This window comes from Anopheles merus, unplaced genomic scaffold, assembly GCF_017562075.2.
Source record: "Anopheles merus strain MAF unplaced genomic scaffold, AmerM5.1 LNR4000026, whole genome shotgun sequence".
Taxonomy (NCBI): Eukaryota; Metazoa; Arthropoda; class Insecta; order Diptera; family Culicidae; genus Anopheles; species Anopheles merus.
In genome coordinates, this window is record NW_024427606.1 from 214,744 (window position 1) to 221,592 (window position 6,849).

Sequence of the window (6,849 nt, forward strand, 5' to 3'; positions counted from 1 at the left end):
TTTCTCTCTTCTATGTTTTGTATTCTATTATCGTCCTAGTCCTCGAGAACTAAAGCTATGATATTACGATGCATATCACTGGGGTGGTACGATAACACCAAGCTACTTGGGCTCTGTTTTGTAGTTGCGCTTCTGCTGTTATTTACCGCCTATTTAATTTGCGATAGTTTCTTATCCCATTTTCGATTTTCTTCTTCTACCATGCATCGGAGAACCGTCAGTATAGTTTTGTTGTACCGTTTACCTGCCCGTTTGCTCGTGGGGATCCTGCTGCTACACGTATGTGTTGGCTATTATTTGCTTCACAATACTCCTCAAACGTTTTGGATGTAAATGCTGTGCACCCGTCCGTAATAATTCTACTTGGTGTTCCGAATATTGCTGACACCTCTTCTAAGAATCGTATTACCGGTGCTGTTTTGGTCGAGCTTACTGCTTTGAGTATTGCAAACTTTGAGAATCCGCACACCATGGCTAATATGATGTACTGATTCCCTCTGGCTGATTTTAAAAATGGCCTTAAGTGGTCTTTGTGTACCGTATGGAATGAAATCGGTTCCTTAAGTATCGGGTGCATGTAGCCTTCTGACCGTCCAGTCTTTTTTTATTGTATACGTAATTTGGACACGCTTCTATGTATCCCTGTACGTACTTTCTCATCTTAGGAAACCAAAACTTTTCCCGTAAACTTTCCAACACCCGATCGGTTCCAAAATGACCCATTTCGTCATGAAATGTTCTCACTATCCTCCACCGCACCCTAACCTGGTACGACCCACTTATTCGCTCCTGCTACCTTCCGCATTAATCTATGCTCTTCTATGTTATAGTTGTCGTGAATCTGTTTTTCAGCATTGGTTGTCGCAGGTTTTTGTAAAGTTTTCAATATTCCTGCTAGTTTATCATCCTGTTGCTGAATGGTTGCTAAGAAGTCTTCGGTATCTATGTCGATAGCTAATATTTTTTCTGCGACTGTGGTCTCTTCTCTCTCTTGCTCTACTGCTCCTCTGCTAAGTGCATCTACGTGAGCCATTTTGTTACCGCCTCTATGCTCGATAACAAAATCATTTTCTTGCATTATTAAGAACCAACTTGCAATCCTAGGGTTCATCTCGCGTTTAGTTGTTAGTATCTTTAACCGCGCTACAATCCGTTTTTACCACAAATGGACGGCCTAGCAGATATTTTCGGAGTCGTTCTATACTGGCTACCACTGCTAGTATTTCCAAATCGTAGCTGTGGTAACTGCTTCAAGCCCTTTACCATCTTATCTATAGCACGTTGGAACACTGCTCCACTATTTACTAGTCCAAACAGCATTCTTTTGAAGTGGAAATGTCCATCAGGCGTAGAGAACGCCATCTTTTCCCTGCTAGATTCTGCTACAGGAACCTGATAATAACCCGAATACAGGTCTAAACTAATGAATACTTTTGCGTCTTCTAACGTATTTAAGCATCTATCTATTTCCGGTGGTGGGTATCGATCTTTTACCGTCTTCTGGTTTAGCGCCCTATAGGCAATTGCCATAAGCCACTTGCCATCTTTTTTCTCAACTAGTACGATTGGACTATTATATGCCGATACCGAGGTTTTATTATGTCGTTCTCTAGCATTTTTGATACGATTTCGTGGACCACGTTTTCTTGTGCGTAAGGCAGTTTCACATATATTGGGCCATCTCCGCTTAGTTCTATTTCTATTTGTACTCCTTTTGCCGCCCTAATTCATTCATTTCTTTGGCAAAACAGTCTCGATACTTATTCAACAGAGTTTTCGCTGCGCGTTTCATTGTTTCACTCCCCTCAATACGCACTTCTGCTTCTGTAATCTCTGTGCCCCATTCTTCTCCGCGTTCCTTATTTAGTATGTGTGTTTTTTCCTTCGTTTCTGTTGGCTCTTTATACTTACTAAATTATGCCTTTCCTTCTTTGTACGTGACATTTATCCCTGGCTGCGCCATAATGTCTCGCCCAATAATCATGTCTACTGATTGTTCCTCATCGGGTACTTCCCATAGATCTGCTACGACTTCTATGCCATCTAGTTGTATTCGTGTTTCTCTCTTCGTGTTCACCTCCACTCTCGCTCCCCCAAATCCATGAAGGGTTCCTTTCACAAACCCTGGCATTCCAGCGAGCCCTGAAATTTTGGTACGAATGGTAGATACATTAGCTCCCGAGTCTACTAGTGCCCTGATTTTAATCTTCCCCATGCCTACCTCTGCTTGACATCTGCCCTCTCCTTCATCATCTAACGTATACACATTTAGTCTTCCGCGTCCCCGATCGCCGGCTCCACCGTTCGTCGCATTTCTCTCCGTGCTACGGTTCTACGTCGGGGACAATCCGTCGAGATGTGTCCCATACCGTCACAGGTGAAGCAACGCCGCTTCGATCTAAGCGCCCGCGGCTGCTCCCGGCGGCGCCACCCCATTCACCGATGCCTGGTTCTCGACCCTTGTTGCACGCTCGCGCGCGCATGCTCCGCCGATCCACAGGTGAAGCACCTTCTCTCCCCTACTCGGTCGACGTGTCTGCTATGCTCAGCCACCGCGGTAATGTTCTCTACCCATGCAATTTCCTTGAGTAGACCTTCGATCGTTGATACGCGACTCGCTGCTACCCTTGCTCCCCGCCACATCTCGCCTAGCCCGTTCACAATGTAACTCGTCGTAGTCTCCTCGTTAAACCCGCCTTTTCATCCCATAGCTAACATGGCGTACACGTACTCGGTGGGTGTCTCTTCCTTGCGCCATTTTCTTGTCACCAGCCAGTTGTGGTAAAACGCTGCGTTTTTAGATGATGGGAATCCGGCCAGTATCGCACCTTCGAAATTGGACCACGTTTTGATTTTGCTCTGGTTTGCTTCCCATCACAGTTTAGCGCATCCGTTAAGGCTCAGTGTAAGTTGAGCTGGTGCAGTTTAAGGGAAGTTTAAGGTTCCAGTTTAAGGGGATTTGCTCGAATTCCCGATTATTCGTGCTCGAAAATGTCAATTGGGTAGTAATAAGTTGGTAGGCAATAAATAATTTAAGCAATCGACATTGTTTGAATTTATAACTAGTAAAAAAAAATTACTTTTAATAATTTAAAATTAAAGACGTTACATTTTATATGAAGTATACGATGAAATTGATTGCATATTTTATTTCTATAATTTTAAAATGTATATCAAATGTTTCGTTCAATAAGTTTCTCTTCAAGAAAATCGATTTGATATTTTTCAATCGGTTGATTTCATTTTAAAATGGACGATTGAAAATAAAAGTATTAATTGATATTTTTTTTTAATTTTGAAATTTATGTCATTATGGTTTGTACGCACAACACAATTGTAGGTACGGGCCATAGCAAACATTAAAATAATAGCCATCGCGAAAGAAATGGTTTAAAATTAACAGTCGTTAAAAACTAACCAGAGTCGTTAAAAATTGCTAGAATTTGGCATCGCAAACGCATTGAGTTAACAGTCGTTAAATGTTACCCGGGTCGTTTACGTCGAGCAGTTTTTGAACTGTCAAATACGTATGTTTTGTTTTGGTTGGGAAAGCGTCTATGAGTGTGGTTAGAATTTGCAACAGTGAACAACAAATTATAATAGTAATACATAGCTATGAATATATTACCATTGATTTTTGCTCGAGATAACAACGAAAGCGATGCAGATTTGTCAGCGTATCGCAGGAAATGGCGCAAACAATTGGATCCTCTCATGCTTTCCGATAAAGCGTAAGTGATTGTGTATGTTATTAAAGATGTGTACAGCTCATTTTATGTTGTATTTCTGCTCTAATTTAGATTTGTTCGCGTAGAACTTTCGCGTCAACAAAAGTTTGTTTAAAAAGATCTTACATTTAATTGCTCTTGAACTAAAACCGCGTCACAAAAGGGGGCTTAAAGCAAAGCAAAAGCTGGCTGCAACGCTGAAATTTTTAGCTCAAGGGTCATACCAGCTAGTTGTTGGTAACGATTTTACCATACCTATGGCGCAATCAACCTTTTCAGAAGTCTTACATGAGACTTTGAGAATAATGCAAACACAATTGCTCAAGTATATAACGTTGCAAATGTCTGAAGTGGAAAAAACAGAAGCCAGAAATTACTTCTACCAAAAATCTGGAATCCCTGGTGTTGTAATGTGCATCGATGGATCTCATATTAGAATTCTGGCCCCTAACGGAGATCGTGTGCCTTACTATAATAGAAAAGGGTGCTAAAGTTTAACGCGTTGATGGTAAGTTTAGTGCTACTCATATTATATTAACATATGAATTACAAGTACTGCTTTTTTAGATATGCGACAACCGTAAACTTATCCGATTCGTCGATGCAAGGTTCAGTGGCTCCAATCACGATTCATGCATTTTTAGTATGAGCCCAGCTTTTAAGTTTTCCGAAAGGAAATGAAGCGATGGAGACCTTGCTGAAGAGATGGAAATGTTCAAATTGTTGGGTATATATATTTTTTATATTTTGTGTTAGAACTACACTATGACTAACATACTCGAACTGTTTTTCTTCTAAGGTGACTCTGCTTATCCTGCGAAGCCATGGTTGATAAAGCCCAACAGAAATGCTGCACCTAATCCACCTGAGGCAAAATTCAATCAGAGACATGCACAAGCTCGTGCCGTGATTGAAAACGCATTTGGTGTTCTGAAAGGAAAGTTCAGATGCCTCCTTGGAGACAGACTGCTACGATATTCTCCATCCAAATGCGTGCGGATCATTAACGTCTGCTGTGCCCTGCACAATCTTTGCATAATGAATAACATGCCAGAAAATGATTGTTAGATAATCACCACTATTGGGCTTAGCTATCACTGAATTGTTCATTACCACTAGCAGGATAGTCAGTCGGGCACGGTTCATACCAGGCTTGACCCATGACGGACATAAAGTTAAAGTTATGTTTGTGTCTAATGTTTATGGGAAATAATTTTTTTTATCAAGAATACCTGCATAGTATGAATATAAATGAAAAAAAAATTACAATGAAAATAAAATTTTAGCAACAACAACAATATGGAAATTCACGAAGAAATTCATATATTTATTTCACTTCAAATTTTTATTTACATAACAGTTAAGTAAAGTTCAATCCACATTCATCATTTGGTGCAACCGCGGATGTAGGATTCCCCCTACAATTCATCCCTATTTAAGAATTCACCCCCTATTTTTTAAGAATCTGAGTTCTGTTTTTTTAAATGGGCTAGGATTTCTTGTTGAAACTGTAATGTACCTGTTACGAATGTCCTAGCCAATTCATTTAAGGCTTGCAGATTTTCAATAATTTTGTCATTTTGCTCAATGACTATTTGCGTGAAGTCCTTCGTTGCTTGTGTTCCTTTCTTGCTAGTCTTTGTTTGAGCTGTATTTTTTGACGTTTCCGTTTCTTTGTGAATTGTTATGGGTTCTTCCAATTCATTTGAAGAATCTTCTTGGTTAAATATATATATCTACTGCTGTTCTTTTTTTGGCTGGTTCGTATATATCCGTGGAGCACTTGTGGACAGACTTAGAGGTCCCTGATTTCTGTTGTAACGGAAGCGGTTCTACCTCCTGCAGTTCTTCCGGTACTTCAATGCAAATCGAATCGGGAGCTGGAGCTACAATTTGATTTGCTTTGATATTGCCATCACTCGTTCGTCTAAATCGTCGATTTTTAGAAAATTTCCTACTCCTCCTCCTGTCATATTCTACTGTTTTTTTGTTTTCCGTTATTTTCCTCTTAGTGATGTATTTTTTTTTCGATCCAAGCCTGCGATACAAATGTGGTTACAGCAAAGAAAGATTATTACCATAATATTCTCAAAACCTCTATGAAGATATACTCACTCTTAACCATTCTTTGCCTGACTTAGAAGGTGGTCCTAGTGCGTTTAATTGTATCGCCAAATCGTCCCAAAAACTTGTCTGACTATTTTTTGCTGTTCCTCTTGCCACTTCTGGGTTTTGCTCCATTATATCTAACAGCTTTTGCTGCTGAATTTTGCTCGCTCGTTGCACTGAAGATCGTCTATGATGTAAACGTGTTGTTTTTAATTAAAACGACTATTTGTAATCATTTTAACACTTACTTTTGGTCTTTCGGTGTTCCACTCATGATTTTACTCCCGACTTGACGACAGACAGTTTTTGACTGGCATAAATGATACCAAGCAGTAGCACGGGCTGACAAAATATTTTGTCGTATTGAACCGATTCGTAGAATATTTCTTCGAACAATAAGTATGATACCCGGGGAGCAAAATCAAACTGCTTTCTTGCTCTGACTCATTTAATTGTGTGTTTGTAAAGCAAGAAGGCATGTTTCATTTGCTGGTTAGGTTTCTATTTATACAATGGGGCTGGCTTGCAGTCCAAAAAATTCTGATGAATTTTGTAACAAATAAACACGTGAGATTCTCACACTCGATCGTGATAGGGATGGATAAAATTGCAAAAGTAAACGGCCATCTCTTCCAAATGACTCCGCCAAAATTGGAAGCAGCACCAGATAGTAGGTATAACACTCCAATTTCAAAGCCGTCAGGAGCCAATAAGAATCGATTCCAACCCGTGGTACAGCGGGTGCGGTTTTTTCGGAGTCGGTATAAAATTCGATCATGCCGTCATGGTTCTAGCCCCGAATAGACCGTGTTCCCATACGTAGGACTGATATCTTGCTATGGTAACAATAAGTCACTGAAAGCCAAGCTCACTTCACTAGTGGGCACAGGCAGGCCTTGACCGACAGCGGTTGTTGTGCCGAAGAAAAAAATCGATAGTTCAATTTTAGACCCAAATTATCAGTAGGTGCAAGAAAGTACGAAAGCGATTTTGACCCATTGGAGCAGCGAAT

General features: G+C 40.3%; 1 long non-coding RNA gene across 1 annotated transcript; it reads left to right on the plus strand.

The window, feature by feature from the left end:
* The first annotated feature begins 4,224 nt into the window (after nt 1-4,224).
* LOC121601091 lies at nt 4,225-4,941 on the plus strand. Its single transcript, XR_006005990.1, has 3 exons — nt 4,225-4,236; nt 4,296-4,455; nt 4,528-4,941. It is a non-coding gene; the product is annotated as an uncharacterized LOC121601091 (long non-coding RNA).
* Nucleotides 4,942-6,849: the final 1,908 nt, after the last annotated feature.